Source organism: Lagenorhynchus albirostris, chromosome 14, assembly GCF_949774975.1.
Source record: "Lagenorhynchus albirostris chromosome 14, mLagAlb1.1, whole genome shotgun sequence".
NCBI classification, from domain to species: Eukaryota; Metazoa; Chordata; class Mammalia; order Artiodactyla; family Delphinidae; genus Lagenorhynchus; species Lagenorhynchus albirostris.
Window position 1 is genome coordinate 16,432,504 of NC_083108.1, and position 16,000 is coordinate 16,448,503.

Here is a 16,000-nt window from a genome sequence, read left to right on the forward strand (position 1 = left end):
AGAAACCATTTCAGAGTTCGGGTTCTTTACCCCATTAAGTTTCCTGGGATAAGAAGAATTTTACAACGAACCACAACCAGGGATGTTGAATAAATGAATTATGATGGGAAAGGTAACAGTATCTTGAACCTTCGTGCCATCAAATAACTGTATTGAATATTAAAGCAGCACCACCCAGCAGAACTTTCTAGGATGCCGGGAACATCCGACATGGTAGCTATCGGCCACATGCAGCCACGGAGCATGTGAAATGTGGCGAACGCCAACTGAAGACCTAGATTTTAACTTTTATCTGGCTCTAATTAATCTTCACTTGACTAGCCTCACACAGCTAGCGCCTGCTGGTCGGCAGGTGCAGCTCTGATTCCCAGGAAGTGGCGGAGGATGCCAGCATACACGGTGTCGTCAGAGAAAAAGCACCGCAGCGTCGGGAGATGCAGAGAGAGGAAGGTCACAAATGGGAGCAGCGCAAGTAGTCAGTCACCAGGTCTCACCCCCACCCGAAGGGCAATGGACAGAAGCTCACAGTCAACGGAAAGGGAGGACAGACAGGCTGGGTGGGTGGGAACCACGCTCAGGGGTTGGGGTGAGCGAGCACCCTCAGGCGGCTGAGATTCCTGAGAAGGGAGACAGGCACCCACAAGGAAATAAGCTGATTTCAGGCTGGGTAAATGCTACACAGCAACCTGAAAAGGATGGAATGACTCAGGGGAAAAACTTGCAGTTTGGGGGCAAGGCTTCTCCAGGCAGCAGACCTTCCCAGGCTAAAGGGAGGCAGGTCGTGAAGATCTAGGGGAAGACTGTTCTGAGCAAAAGGAACAGCAGACACCAAGTTCCTGAGACCTGCAGGCAGAAGGGCTGGCGAGCCCTGTGCAAGGGGGTGGCCCCTAGCAGCTACTGAGCCCCCAAAACGGGGCTGGCCCAAACTGAGACATGCTCCAAGGGTGACATACCCACCACATTCCAAACACCCAGCATAAAAAGAAAAGCATGTAAAAGATCTCGTTAATCTTTTGTGTGAGTATTGATTCCACGTTGAAATAATCGTTTTGACAGAATGGGTTAACTGAAACATTAAACTTCATGTCACCTGTTGTTTCCTCTGTCGTGAGACTACTAGAAAAGGAAGGGTACACATGTGCCTTGTACTCACGGCTCGCAGCATCTTTTCTCGGCAGCGCTAGAGCAGAGCAGAGAGAGGGGAGAGGCGGGGCTGGGGACTCGGGCGGCTCCCGTAGGGGCTTAGAGCCAGGCCTGGGCTTTGGGACCCAAGTCTGATGGGGAAGTGACGTGATCTCATTTCTACTTTGGAGGATCACTCTGGACAGGAGGTGGGGGAAGATGGGGAGGGAGGCAGGAGTCCCGGCTGCAGACAAGGCTGGCCACTCTTCCCGCTGGGTTCTTTATTAAGCGCCCAGGCTTACAGTCACATTGCTTGGACTCTAATCTTAATTCCAACACTTAGAAAATTTGTGACTGTGGAGAGACCACTTAACCTCTCTGTGTCAAACATCCTCATCTGTAAAACAGGATGCTAACAGCCTTCCTCTACAGTTTAAGACATGCTTTTTCAAATGCTTAGAACAGTGCCTGGCATGGATGTAGTAAGCCCTCAACAGGTGCCTGTGATTACTATTACTAGATGGGGAATATGAAGGAAGATGGTAAACTAGGTTTTTAACTGAAAAACTGGTTAAGAGATAGTGGGCAAGACTTTGGGGGGTGGGGGGCACATTTGAGAAGGAAAGGAATTAGTTCTGCTTTGGCCAGGTTACATTTGAGCTTCTCATGGGCCATCAAGGGGACCTGTCCGATGGGAAGTTGGCTCTCTAAGTGTGAGTTCAGAGGCAAGGAGGAGTCCAGGCTGGCAATACAATTTGAGACTCATCAGCTTACAGGGAGGGCTTAAAGCTTTGGCCTGGATGAAACATCAGGGAACAGAGTGAATAAGGGAAAAAAGAAGATGGGGGCCGACCCCTGGAGCCTGCAAGATTTGGAGACCTGGAAGCAAAGGAGGAACCAGAGGGAGGCTTAGAAGGAATGACCCACGAGGCAAGGGAAGAACAGAGCCAGTGGGCAACACGGGGGACCAGAAAGGCTTTCAAGGAGGAGAGCCAGTGGTTTCAAATGCAGCTGAAGGCTTAAGGAAGACAAGGGCAGACCACACATGGGCAGGCTTTCCCAGGACGGTGCAGGTGGGCACCGATGGCTGGCATCCCAACCAGGTACCAGCCACTGGTCACCCTAGTCACTGGAGTAGAAAGAGACACAGTTACAAGCTTGAAAAAAGCTAAGAAAGTAGACAGTGGAGAGTAAAATCTAGGTAAAAGGGTGCCTGCTATCCAGTGAAGCACAAGGGGGCAACAGCTAGAGAGGAACATAGAATTTTTATGGAAATTTTCAAAGAGAAACATTATAAGGCCTAGTTTTTAGGCCGTTTGGAAGAATCCAGAAGACAAGAAGAAATGAAGAATCCAGGAGCAAAAAGAGTGAGCTGCAGGAGAGACATCTTTGAGAAGGTGACAGAAGATTTCTTGGGGGGAGAGGACTGACCTTAGACAAGAACCAGCCAATGCTTCAGCTCTTGTAGGGGCCAAGGCAGCGGAAGAGGATGCAGCCGGTGGTAAGAAAGACTGACTGCACGGCTTCTCTCAATGAAACAAGAAGCAAAGTCATCAGCTGAGAAGGGGAGGAGGGAGATGTGGGAGAACTGACGACCGATCAGAAGGTGTCAAACAGTTTTCTTGCAACTGGTGAAATTACCCCAAAAGTGGAGTAAGATAGATGCCAATCAGAGGTGGGTGGTCACAGATGTGATGAGGCCGGTTCACACAGTCTTGCAATAGTTGGAAAAATGATTTTAACCAGGGTGGGGAGTCTAACTGGGGCTGGCTGGGGTCTCATCAGGCAGTCCAAATGAATAAGAGTATCCAAGTGGTGTGGCTGTTCTCAGGAGGGACCCATGAAGTCTAGGCTGCCATCTCAGGGCACCACGGTGGCGACGGGTAGAGAAAAGGAGATGGGGCTCCACAGACTCGCAGAACTCTAAATTCTGAAGGGAGAGTCTCACGTAGGAAGGACGGGCATGGAGATCTGGGAGGCGAATGCCTGAAATCACGATTCCGGATTCTGGAGGTTAATCAAGATAACGAGATCAAAAAAAATAAAAAAAATAAAAAAAAAAAGATAATGAGATCTAAAGAGGGTCAATAATGAGGTGCAGAAAGGTCACTGGAGCTGGGGAGGTCAAGAATTGAGAGGCCAGGTTGCCGGGTGGATGGACGGACAATGGTGGGTGGAGACATCAGAGGAGGAGGTGATCAGGAGATGATGCCAGAACGAGGTGGGGAAGGGAAGCTACAAATGAGGGTACACATTTCAACGGGAGCTGAGATTTAAAACAGGGGGAAAGGTAGGTTAGCGGGAAGTGGCAATAGGGAAAAACTACTCCTTGAGGAGACGGTAAGGGAAGCAGGGTCCTCCAGGGACAGCCAGCCAGGTTTTCACAAGAGCGAAGAGGCCTGGGAACATTCAGGAGGCAGAGGACGTGGGGACTCTGCTGATGACGGGACCCAAAAGGGAACAGGCGAAAGAACGGTGTAGCCAGTGCACATACTGTAATGGGTGGGCCCCCCTTTGAAACTGGTTTGGTGGAGAAAAATAAATAAATCAGCTGGGTATAAGCAATACCTCTGCACACCTCATGTGAAACGTCACCACAGGGAACTCCCTGGTGGCCCAGTGGTTAGGACTCTGCGCTCTCACTGCTGAGGGCCCAGGTTCGATCCCTGGTCAGGGAACTAAGATCTCGCGAGACACGCGGCACAGCCGGGGGGGGAAAAAAAAGTTACCATAAATTTTAAGCCTCTTACGAAGGGCAAGCTGGAGGTATAAAGGCGATGGCAACTGCAGAGCTCACGTGTCGGTGACTGAATACAGCCAAGCCTGTCACCAGCTCTTTGGGACATAGCCATCACCTCCACTCCAGCCCTACAGCAGGACGGCCGCTTTACACCAAAGTCAGCCACCACTAGAGGGTGACACAGCCCCAAGACTTAAGCAACTCCCAGGCACTAATTTGAGTAAAGTGCTAAGCAGAAGCGGACACTGGTTGGAATTTCACTCAAACTCATAATTCTCTTAGTTGAATTTTGAAGATGGAATACTGTAAGAAGACAGAGGGGCCATGTGCATGGATATGTACATAAAAAGGTCTCAAAGGCTTGACATCAAACTGGTCAACAGTGGCTCACCTCTGGCAACGTAAGATATGGGGGTAGGAGGGGCTGATGCGCAAAAAAAGGCTTACTTTCACTTTTCAGTCTATGTGCTGTGTTGTTTGAGTATTTTTCAAGAATGCATTCACATATTATTTGTATAACTTTAAAATGCATTAAAAATGTAATGATCCAATATATAGATAGCAAATGTATCACATTAAACAAAACCTTGTGCAAAGTAACTACAGAGAGACTCCCAAACAGCGTTCGTTCAGCAGGGATCGAAAATCCATCACATCTAATTCTGTTTTTTTCCCAAAGGAAAATAAGCCCTCAAAAGATTAAGTAATTTGCTCAAATAACAGTGACAAAATTAAAATAACACCCAACTCTCATCCCAGATCCTAATACATGGGACTCCTTTCTGTGTTTCATCCTCTATTAAAACGTTAGCGTTTATTCGTCAATTCTCTACTTCTCCAGGATCTTTCCCACCTCCCTTCTCTCCCCTCCACTCCCCACACCCGCCGCCAAAAAAAAGGGGCCGTGGGGAAACACTTAGAAATTGTGTACCTGAAACAGCATGTCTTTCTTAAGTTAAATTATACTTTAACAAATATTGGTTGACATTTTCATCTCTTGATGAAAAACATAATCATCACTCAATTAGAGGATACTCCCACTTAGTCCTTATCTTCAAATCACCTGCAGTTTATTAAAACAGTACAAGGGGGCTTCCCTGGTGGCGCAGTGGTTGAGAGTCCACCTGCCGATGCAGGGGACACGGGTTCGTGCCCCGGTCCGGGAAGATCCCACATGCCGCGGAGCGGCTGGGCCCGTGAGCCGTGGCCACTGAGCCTGCGCGTCCGGAGCCTGTGCTCCGCAACGGGAGAGGCCACAACAGTGAGAGGCCCGCATACCGCAAAAAAAAAAAAAAAAAAAAAAAACAGTACAAGGGGAATAGGGTAATGATCATCCAAGTACCAAGGGATTCCACGGGTGGTAAAACATTCCATCTGCTGGACTGAGAAAAATTGCCCTGAGGTGAAAGGTAGGAAAGGACATTTTTTAAAGGGTGAATATTTGCTGAGTGCTTACTATGGGCTGAGCATTGGGCTATAAGTAGTTTCTGTTACCAAATTCCATCCTCACAAAATCCTATGCAGTAACTACAGAACCCCCCATCCTCCCACTGCCCCCGCCATCTGCTGTTTGGCTTTTCGCTGTTTCCGTTACCTGCAGTCAACCGAGTTCCGAAAATATTAAATGGAAAATTCCAGAAGTAAACAATTCCTAAGTTTGAAATAGTTTGCCATTAGGAGTAGCATGATGAAATCTCAAGCCATCCCACCTGGGATACCCCACTGCCAACAACATTGTCTGCTCCCAGCATCCAACCATCAACATGGACATCATCGTGGCTCCAGGATCACTCAAAGCAGAGGACTGTCCTTCTGAAGTATGGCCGGAAGGGCAATCGTTGCCTAACACCACATTACAACGCCTACATCGTTCACTCACTTCATCTCATCACTTAGGCATTTTATCATCTCACTTCATTGCAAGAAGACTGAGTACATACAATAAGACATTTTGAGAGACCACACTCACATAACATTTATCACAGCATATTGTTATAATACTTTTTTTTTCAGTGTTAGTGTTGTTAAATCTCTTACTGTGCCTAATTTATAAATTAAACTTTATCATACGTATATATGCATAGGAAAAAACAGTATATACAATCGACGCTTGAACAACATAGGTTTAAACCGTGTGGGTCCACTCATATATAAATTTTTTTCAATAGTAAAGACCATAGTTCTGCATGATCTGCGGTTGGTTGAATCCACAGATATGGAAGAACCATGGATACAGAGGGACAACTCTAAACTATTCGTGGATTTTTGACTGGCCAGAGGGTCGGCACCCCTAACCTCTGTGTTGTTCAAGGGTCAATTGTATAGGGTTCGGTATTACCCAAGGTTTCAGGCATCCACGGGGGTCTTGGGAGGTACCCCACAGGCATAAGGAAGGACTACTTTATCATGAATTTCCTTATAGAGGGAGGGGAAACACAGCTGGCCAGCAAGTAGCAGAGCCAGGATTCAAACTGAGGTCTAATCTGTACCTTCTCTAACTGCAGCCTTTGGCAAGTGGATCACATGGTGCTTTCTTTACTGCTGACATGAATCTCATTCCATCCTTAGCCCCTCTCTGCCCTTGCTGTCTGGTTTTCACAATATTCTGACATTTTTATTTGCGTTGTCCAATTGGGCCAACATCAATGCAGGTAGAAAGATGGTTCATGGGCCTGGGTCCTAAAGAGAGCAGGTGAAGGAAGGATCCAGAGACAGGCAGGGTCAGACCTTGGCAAGAAGAGTGTTTCTTCCTCAAAGGATCAGTAGGTAGAGGATTAAGGAAGATTGTCAGGTGTCTGATGATACAGTAGCCGACGCTCTGCTGTAAAGTGTGATTAAGGGAGGACCGGGGAACAGAAAAGACCTTGGTTCTCAACACTGGCTGCTTCTAAGACTCACCTGTGTAGCTTTAAAACACACCCACCAGTGCCCAGGCCTGCCTGCCCTGAACCAATGAAACAGGGATCTCTGGGCATGAACAGGGCCTCCGTAAAAGTTTCAAACCTCCCCCAGGTAATTCTGAGGTGTGGCCAGAATTAAGAACCACTGGGCCAAACCAACATCTGAGAGGACAAAACTTGGGCAGGAACAAAGGGCAGGGAGGCAGGACTGCAAACTCTCAGAAGTCCAGCCAATATGAACAGCATGCACTTGTGATAAAGCTACACAACTTAGCTTGGTGACATTCACCAACGATTTTCTGCAGCGAGGGGCAGAAAGAACAGCACAGCAAGGTCTTCCAGGAGAGGTCAGTGGGTCAGGGGTTAAAGGGTGTGCAGTGGGTACAAAGGTACTGTGGCAGCAGCTGATAAAGGAAACCAGGCTGAATACAGAGACGAGGCCAGACTGCAGCTGCCAGGCAGGGAGAATCCAGGGAGGCCAAGGGACCAGGCAGGGACAGGCAGGGATGTCAGAATGGCTTGGATACCTTTTCAACATAGGGACGGATATGAGTGTCACACCTTCCCTCTACATCCCCACTATTCTGGTCCTCCCAGGTATTTCTGGTACCTCTGTCCCACTGAGACCACTGGGACAGAAGAAGGTGTAGACAGGAGAAAAATGAAACAGGGAAGTAATGTCAGAGAGAGAAGACTGCAGAATTTAAGAGCTTAGAGGTCAAGCATCTTCAACAGAAGCAGTGGCTTGGATTAAAGAGAAATACTACTGAATTGACTTCAATAAGAAATGACGAGGCTAGTGTATTAGCCCATCCACAGGGATATCAAAGACCCTTAGGATGATGCAGGGGCCTGGGTACGGATGAAAACCAAGAGATGTGGAAGTATGGCCCCAGGAGAGTGGTAGCAGGTGGTGTGAGCCGAGGTCAGGATCTTCAGAAGATATCCCGCTTGTATTGGGGGCCAAAGGGGATCTGGAATCAGCGTCCTGGAGCTGGAAGAGGAGTCTTCATGGGAGAGAGGGAGGGAGCAAGGTCCTGGGGCCACAGTTACTGTAGGTGAAAGAGCAGTAGCTTCCTTGGCTGGAAAATGAGCAAATCAGACAGGCTTCCCTTCAGCCCTAACGATCTACAGCTTGATAACTATTTCAGGAAATTTTGAAAGATGCGGTGCAAAAGATGATTTAGCCAGAAAACAGCAACAAAACGGAAGGAATCCAACTTCCCAGAGTCGTGAACAGGCCTGGAAAGGGGCAGGGCAGTTCTTACAACTAGTTGTTTGGGTTTTTGGTTTTTTTTTTTTTTTTAATCAAAGGGAGGGAAGATTTTAAATTAATCTGTCATAACAAGAAAATATGATTTTCTACCTATAAACAAATTTAGCACAGTCATTGATGAAGCAGAACTGCTAGTTACACAAGTAAATGAGATGAAAAAACTATGAAGAGCCCCAAGTTTGCTTCACCACCTCGGTTCTGATCTATTCATAAATGTTTTTCGACAGTGAACACTGGGTCAGCAGCTTTAAGGGCCCCTGAAAAGCAATGATTAACATTCAGGAAATGGGACTTCCTTGGCGGTCCAGTGGTTAGGACTCAGCGCTTCCACCACAGTGGGCGCGGGTTCAATCCCTGGTCGGGGAACTAAGATCCCACATGCCGCACGGCACGGCCAAAAGATAAATAAATGTTAAACATGCAGGAAATGTTAACTGAATGACGCAGCACACAGAAGGGTATGTCCATGTTGATAACAATATGTTCCACAGTGATTTGTGGGATCACTTAAAAAAGCAGATGTGTTCTATGCCTCATGTAAAATTTTAGGCTTATTGGAACGTTTTGGTAATTCTTGTTCGAGCTTTGGGGAATATGTCATGAATGAGAAGGGAAGTAAAGGGAACTAATTATCAATGCTGGAAGGACACAAAGGATTGTGGGCTGTGCTGCCTCCAGCATCAAGTATGTTCTTTCTGAGGGGTCGTCACAGTAAGTAAGTTTGGAGAAGCTCTTCTTAAAAAAGAAAGAAAGAAAGAAAAGGGCGAGAAAAACACCTGAATAAATGAGAGGCAGCCATTAACCAGAGGCCAGGACAGTGTTACCAAAGAGAGGAAACGTTCTGTGTGGGTCACAGGCGAAGGCGTCAGGGTAAACAGAGCCACAGTCACACCACATCAAATGATCGGAGGGAAACACATTCAGAGGAATGGTTTTTCCTACCTACGGACTTGGTCTCATTAGCTCAGAATTTTACCATTTCCACTATGATACAAATTGAAGGAGAAAAACCATATGATCCTCTCAATACATGCAGAAAAATCTTTCAACAAAATTCAACACCCATTTATGATAAAAACCCTCCAGAAAGTAGGCACAGAGGGAACTTTCCTCAATAGAATAAAGGCCATGTATGACAAACCCACAGCCAACATTCTTCTCAATGGTGAAAAACTGAAACCATTTTCTCTAAGATCAGAAACAAGACAAGTTTGTCCACTCTCACCACTATTATTCAATATAGTTTTGGAAGTTTTAGCCACAGGAATCAGAGAAGAGAAACAAATAAAAGGAATCCAAATCGGAAAAGTAGAAGTAAAGCTGTCACTGCTTGCAGATGACATGATACTCTACATAGAGAATCCTAAAGATGCTACCAGAAAACTACTAGAGTGAAAAGAGTGAAAAGAGTGAAAAGAGTGAAAAACGGCCAACTGCTTCCCCATAAATAATGATTAACGTGCAGGAGCAACGTGGCTGACATCCAAACTCAAACGTGTACTTAAATCAAATTTGAACACAATAAAAAAATACACTGACTGCATATTATCTTGAACATAAATTATTCTAGGCAGTAATAAGGAAAGGCTGTTTTTCCCGCTCGAAGGCAAACAGGGCCTCCATCCTCAATAATATATGTGCTGATTTAAATTCGCATCTGGAACCATGGCCTTAAATATGCACCCGGAAAAAAGAGGCAGTTCTGCAAATGCTCTGGACTAGGAGAATCCCAGTTTTAACTCTTACTTCATACCTCAAATATTTACTAAGCACTTATGTCCCCCTAGGTATCGGGGGCTGGGCAATGCTTCCTTCCCACCCCTGGAATTCCTTTCTAGAAGGAGGGAGCTCCAAACCACTCCCTCCACCCAAGGCAAGAAGAAACGCCAGCTTTGGCTTGAGTTTGGATAAGAAACTGGCTGTGCCGGGCCAAGCCCCTTCCTCTGGCTCCTTTTTACCCACCATACAGAGATCTGCCCAAGGATGGACCCTCTCCTTGGTGAGGCAGCCCAGGCCCGTGCTGGTCCTCTCCAGGGTGGGCATGAGGGGGGTTTAAGTCTGCCCATTTCCACGTTATCAAGTCCACGGGCCTGGCCACATGTGCCACGTCCTCCTGTGCCAAGCTCCGGCACAAGTCGAGATGATGCTTTGGTCCTCCACCCCGTCCCCTCACCCCCCAAACTGTTCTGTTACTTCTCTGATGGGATGCGTTTACTGGACCCCCTTGAGTCCTAGCACTGTGCTGCTATACAAGGCAGAGGAGTTCGGGGGCGGGGGTGGGGGGGTGGGGAGTGGCTCCAAATTTAAAGCGCAAAGACTCATCTGGAGAGGACTGTTTCAAATGCAAATTCCTGACCCCTAGGCCCATGAATTCTGATGAAGCAGGCCTGGGGAGAGTTCAGAAATCTGCACCACGGACAACCACAGCTTAACCAAAACCACCCTTTGAGACAGGCTTGGGAGCTTAAGACACACAACATGTTACCAATAAATGTGATTTTCCATTTCTGTAAATGAAACGATTTCCTGGCTGTTTTAGTGACCCATAGAAAATGCTCACAGGATAAGACTACAGGTGGCAAATGCAATTCCGAGTGTGCTAAGATCACCGGACACGTCAGTTCATCACTGTGTTCAGCCGGACGTCAGCCTAGGCACCCGCAGCCCCAAGGAAGGCGCACCGTGGAGGGTGCCTGGTCCGCGCACCGGGCAGGGGCCGCTGAGAGGGGACGCCGCAGATTGGCGGAAAACTTGGCGATCCTGGGTATGATCGAGTTACCTAAAGATGCTGAGGTCTAAACACATCTTTCCCCCAACAAACCCCAACCTCCAGCCCAAATCTGAAGTTCAGAAAGGTAGAGTGTTGTCTAATAGGGCCTGGCAAACAGACACAGCGCACTGATTTTTCTAACCTCTTAGCAGAGGCAAAAGAATCATATTCCAAGCCCTGTGATGTCAAGAGTGCACAAAACGCCAAGTTCAGACAAAACTTACTAACCTTGTATGAACAATATTCTCACCTGTGCTCGCATCTATCCCCATTTATCCACGGCTCAAGTCCCAACTGTCCCAACTGCATTGTTCTACACCTCCGTCCAGGACGCACGCTCACTCCATTAAAGGAGCTATTCAACAGAACTAACAATAAAAGCACAAGCCATTGCTTCAAAGTTCCCAAAATCGTACCGTAATTCCTTGTTCTCCATTAGGACGGTGTTAGCCGACCCAAGCACTGGAAATTAGAGTCCAATTATTTCTCAAGAATTTCTACAATTATGACAAACCTTTAAATTCATCTTGGGAGGACTCCTGGGCTCCTCTTGCAGTGTTTTAATATCCTGCATTAAGGAGAAAAAGGTAACCCTTCATGTTTCCTAAACAAAATAACCTCTGTGGAAAATCCAAACCTGAGCAGACTCCATCTCTCCTAATGCTGCTTTAAAAACCTCTACCATTCCAGCTACCGATGAATTCCAGGGAGGCCTTATACATGTTCCCAGAAGGTAATTCCACTCCGTGATCTTAAAAGCACCTACTGTACGCCCAAAAGAGAAAAAAAATCTAAGGTAAATACCAACAGGAATCCAGTGAAAAGAGAAAAGCCAATCACTGGGCCAATTTCCTAACGTCAGACAGCTTAAGAGTAAGTCTACCCCCGAATAATGGACCCCAAAGATGATCACGTCCCAATCTCAGGAACCCATGACGACCTCAAGTCACAGAGAAAAGGGGGATTAAGGTTGGTCATCAACTGACCTTAAAATATGGAGATTATCCTGGATTATTCAGGTGAGCACAATGTAATCACAAGGGCTCTTAAAAATGGAAGAGGGAGGAAGTAGGAGAGGAGAGTGAGAAGACGTGCCTATGAATAAGCAATGTTCAGAGATGCTGCATTGCTGGCTTTCAACACGGAAGAAGGAGGCCATAAGCTCATGAGTGTAGGTTATCCAGGGAAGCTGGAAAGGGCAAGGGCTTCACCCTTGCAGCTCACGGACTTAACGCAGCCCTGACAACACCATGATTTTAGCCCATGAGACCCACGTGGGACTTGTAAACTACAGAACTAGAAGATCACAAATGTGTATTGTTTTAAGCCACTAAATGTGTTGATTTTCTAAGCAACCATGGAAAACCTTTCTTCGATGCCCCAGAAGGTCTGTGGCTCCTTTCTCGAGGACTAAAATGACTTCTGATCTATGGTAAGTGCTAGGCAAAAAAGACATACTGGCTTTTAAAAAGCAAAAGGAGAAAAAGATGAAGGCTTTAAAAAAATCTCCCAAGTGATTCCGACAGAAAAAAAACAAACAAGCCAAACATCTTTACCCTACAAACACTGCCCAAACAGCAAAACTGTCCCTGGGAGCCACACTTCAGCTCCCCATGTAAATAATAACAGATTTGCCCAAGTGTTAGAAGCTTGTGAAAACACATTTTCTAATTTGGCTGATAAATGTTAATTATGGGAGGGTCATTCAAATATTTGCTTAAGAGAAAAAGCAAGGCCCTAAAAGCTCGAAGGTGGCTTCTGCCTCGTCTTTGCCAGTGGGTTTACAACAACCAATGTTAAAGGAGGTTATCTCCCTGCGACGGAAGCAAGCAGGTGGGACCTACTTCTGGCACAAGAATACACACATCCTCTTGGAAAACAAGAATAAAGCAATGGTGCAAGAGCCCCAAGTGCAAGGCTCAGCTCTGATGACACCTCTACCTGGGCTCCCAGGCAGGTAGATCCGATCCCCAACCTCCCTGCCTCAACGCGTAACGTGTATCCCTGCATCCCTTCCCTGAAGGCCATCACCCTGACCGCCCCCCTCCCCCACTGCAATCCATCTGACACACAGCAACCCGAGGGATCTTCTTTTTATGAATCAGACGACGCTACTCTCCTACTTACAGCCCTTCAACGCCATCTCGCGTCATCTTGAATAATGTGCAAATTATTAGCATGTCCACAAGGCACTGCCCAATATGGCCTCTACCTTGCCCTCCTCTCTTCCCATGGCCCCCCACACTCTATTTCAGTTCCTCTAACCTTCCAGAACTTCCCCACCTCAGAAAGCCCTTTCCTCTGGGTCTCAGCTGAAGTGTCACTTCCTCACTGAGGTCTTTCCCAACACATCCCCCACCAAACACAAAACAACTTGGGAGCCCCTACCATGCTCCTGCAGAGAGGTCTCCTTTGAGCCCTGTTTCAATCTGTAACCCCATCTGCCTCTGTTCCTTAAGGTCTGTCCCCAAACCAGAAGACACACTCCACGAAGGCAGGGACCCGGTCTCAACACCACGGCAGACAAGTCACTCGATAAAGCGTGTTGGCTGAATGCATAAACTCTAGAAGGTTCTCACCTTTAGAAACCATGTGGTTTTAAAATATAAATATTCAAATATATACTGAAAATCCCATTTGGTTTTACGCATCACAAACTGAAGTTGGCTAAAGAAAGAAGACAAACAGGAACCATCACCAAAGTCCCTCAATTAAGTGAAGTGATAGTGATGGGATTTTTGTGGCAAAGCATGATTAATTCTCATTCCCGTTTAAGCTTGAAAGTTTCTCAAAGAAAAGCCATAGGACTTGCCACTTGGTTAAGCTGAAGAACCCAACATTGGACAAAATATCACATTTTAAACTGCAAATGTGGGTCCAATAATGGAAGGGAAGCACTTCCCTACCAAACATACATGTTGATAACACTGATAAACCTGTACAAAGTAATAAAAGCATGAGTTGACAATAGAAGAGAGGATGTGCAAAGAGAACAGAAGTGTGATATCAAAATTTCGTGTTAGATGATTTAAAGCAACCTGTGCCACCTGCTGGGATGGCTATAATCACAGACAGACAATAATAAGGGTTGGTGCGGGCGTGGAGTATTCCGAACACTCACACACCACTGAGGGGGCGGTGGAACAGCACAGCTGCTTCGGAAAAATCTGGCAGTTTTTCAAAGGGTTAAACGTAGGGTTACCACATGACCCAGCAATTCCACTCCTGGGTATAAGCTCAAGAGAAACGAAAACATGTTTGCAGAATAGCTTCTACAAGACTGTACAAGAACATACGTGGACATTCACAGCAGCATTATCCATAATTCAAAAGGTGGAAACAACCCAAATGTCCATTAACTGACAAAGGGGTGGGCATATATATGGCTTTACAAGAGACTGCATTCCACACCATGGAATATTACTTGACAGTAAAAACAAATGAAGTACTGACACATGCTACAACACGCATGAGCCTTGAGAACATGCCAAGTGAAGGAAGCCAGTCACAAAGGACCACATAGCGTATGGTTCAATTGCTATGAAATGTCTAGAACAGGCAAACCTATAGAAACAGAAAGCAGACTAGAAGTTGTCAACGGCTGGGGAGGGGATGTGTGGGAGGCCTGGAGAAGGGTTTTCTTTCCGGGTAACGAAAACGTCTTACAACTGTGATGATAACCATCACACAACTCTGCGAATCTACTAAAAGCCAGGGGAGGGCTTCCCTGGTGGCGCAGTGGTTGGGAGTCCGCCTGCCGATGCAGGGGACGTGGGCTCGTGCCCTGGTCCAGGAAGATCCCACACGCCGCGGAGCAGCTGGGCCCGTGAGCCATGGCCGCTGAGCCTGCGCGTCTGGAGCCTGTGCTCCGCAACGGGAGAGGCCCCAGCAGTGAGAGGCCCGTGTACCGCAAAAAAAAAAAAAAAAAAAAAAAGCCAGGGGATTATAATACACTCTAAATGGATGAATTGTATGGTTTGGGAATTTTCTCTCCATACAGTCGTTTTTAAAAAAAGAGCGTGTGCATCTCTGTCATTTAATTCATTAAACATACCTACAGTGGAAGGCTAACAGTGACAGAAGAAATGTTCTTGGTCCAAGCTACCTTTACCTACCGGTTTGTGCACTCACATATTCGTAGGCATATACTGACAAAAGTAAGTTCAAAACTGATTTATAGTTTTAAAATTAGTAAGGTTCTTCCTCTTATGAAACAACTTGAGTCAGGAAGGGCTAGATGATGCTAGAAAACCACCACTAACATCTCAAAATCATCTTAAAAGCCTAAAACAAAGGTTTTGTTGTCAGTGTAGGTCCATCACAGGCCGACCAGACTCCGGTCCATGCTGACACTGACCTCATGTGAGGACCCAGGCCCAGAGCACAGCTGGGTTGCCCTCCGGACCGTCCTCAGGCACCCCAGCTGAGAGCACCCCTGTGAGTTCTGCTTTGGCACAAAATCTACCAGAGCCTCACCTGTTCATTTTCTAATTAAAGGTGGTCACATGACCATGCCTGGGCTCAGTGGGGCAGAGAGATGTAATTCCACCATCTATCCTGAAGAGGAAAGGTCCAAACATTTGTGAACAATCTTGACGACGACTCTAGACACCAAATCTCAAGCTCTATTCGTCGGGGCCAACCCTCCAGAAAGAGGCACTTGCATTCACTGTCCTTTCATATGTACACAACCCCAGACCCAGCGGCTGGCCAGCTACCTATGGGAAAGAAGGACCTGTACCGTCCCCACGCATCTCCAACTCACCCAACCAAAGATCATCACAGTGGTTGCTCGCCTGCCCTCCTCCCCTGCCTCTGTATGAATGGCTCCATTATCCACCCAGACACCCGAGCTCAACACCCAGCGTCACCTCCAGCCCAGCCACATCTATCCTGACACCAGCCACCTCACAAGCTCTGGATTCAGTCCTCTTCTCCGGGCTCCTGTAGCTGCTGCCCACGTTTAGGCCTTCCACCTCATCTGGATCATCACAAAATCTTTCTAAAACTCTTCTTCAGTCGGCACTTTGCCTCCTTGTAAACCATCCTGCGTCACCATCGGTTTAGTCTTCCTCAACTGTTAATATCATCACTTGCCCATTAAAATCTCTCAGTGGCTCCCCACTGTCTATGTGATCTGCCCCCCCTTTCATGTCTGGTCTTGCCCTCCTCCACCCTCTACCCCCCAGTAG

At 46.9% G+C, this 16,000-nt stretch overlaps 1 protein-coding gene and 1 non-coding gene across 3 annotated transcripts in view; one reads left to right on the plus strand and one right to left on the minus strand.

Moving 5' to 3' along the window:
- NEDD4L (NEDD4 like E3 ubiquitin protein ligase) overlaps positions 1-16,000 on the minus strand; it is a 340,545-nt gene that overhangs the window by 268,852 nt on the left and 55,693 nt on the right. The window lies entirely within an intron of this gene.
- On the plus strand, positions 3,728-3,800 carry TRNAE-CUC (transfer RNA glutamic acid (anticodon CUC)). Its single transcript has one exon. It is a non-coding gene; the product is annotated as a tRNA-Glu (tRNA).